The 447-nt window shown below is 51.7% G+C and overlaps 1 protein-coding gene across 1 annotated transcript in view; it reads left to right on the top strand.

Annotated features, from left to right (window-relative positions):
* Positions 1-447, top strand: part of FXYD4 (FXYD domain containing ion transport regulator 4) — a 26827-nt gene that overhangs the window by 864 nt on the left and 25516 nt on the right. The gene's annotated exons all lie outside the window — the stretch shown is intronic.

Here is a 447-nt window from a genome sequence, read left to right as displayed (position 1 = left end):
CCCATGTCTGACTCTTCCACGCCCAGGGCCTCCCTCACAGCTGTCCTTGTCACACCTTGGTCACCTCCCCACGCCCAGACCCCTGCCCGGCGCCGGGCTCACCCTAGGCTCCAGACCCCCTCCACACCCCCCAAACCTCCTCTCCCCACACACACCCAGAGGCCCTGCCAAGGCTTTTGGGGGTTTGGTGGCAGCAATGTAGTTAACGAGTATCCTCAGTTCAAAGAATGTTCAAGACGGCACTGCACTGGAGAACGTGAGAGCCCTGAAATCTTGCTTCTCCTGTATGAAAAACACTGGAAAGAGGTTTCCCCAAATTTGACAATGTCCAAAACTTTCACATTAGCAATGGGGAGCATATATTCAAGGCAACAGGTATGGGGGGAAACGTTAGTAATAATAAGTGGTGAACTGGAATGCACATTTTCTTTCTTTCTTTCTTTCTTT

Source organism: Colobus angolensis, unplaced genomic scaffold, assembly GCF_000951035.1.
Source record: "Colobus angolensis palliatus isolate OR3802 unplaced genomic scaffold, Cang.pa_1.0 Scaffold370, whole genome shotgun sequence".
Taxonomy (NCBI): domain Eukaryota; kingdom Metazoa; phylum Chordata; class Mammalia; order Primates; family Cercopithecidae; genus Colobus; species Colobus angolensis.
Note: the sequence above shows the minus strand (reverse complement) of the source record. Positions and strands in the feature narration are given on the sequence as shown.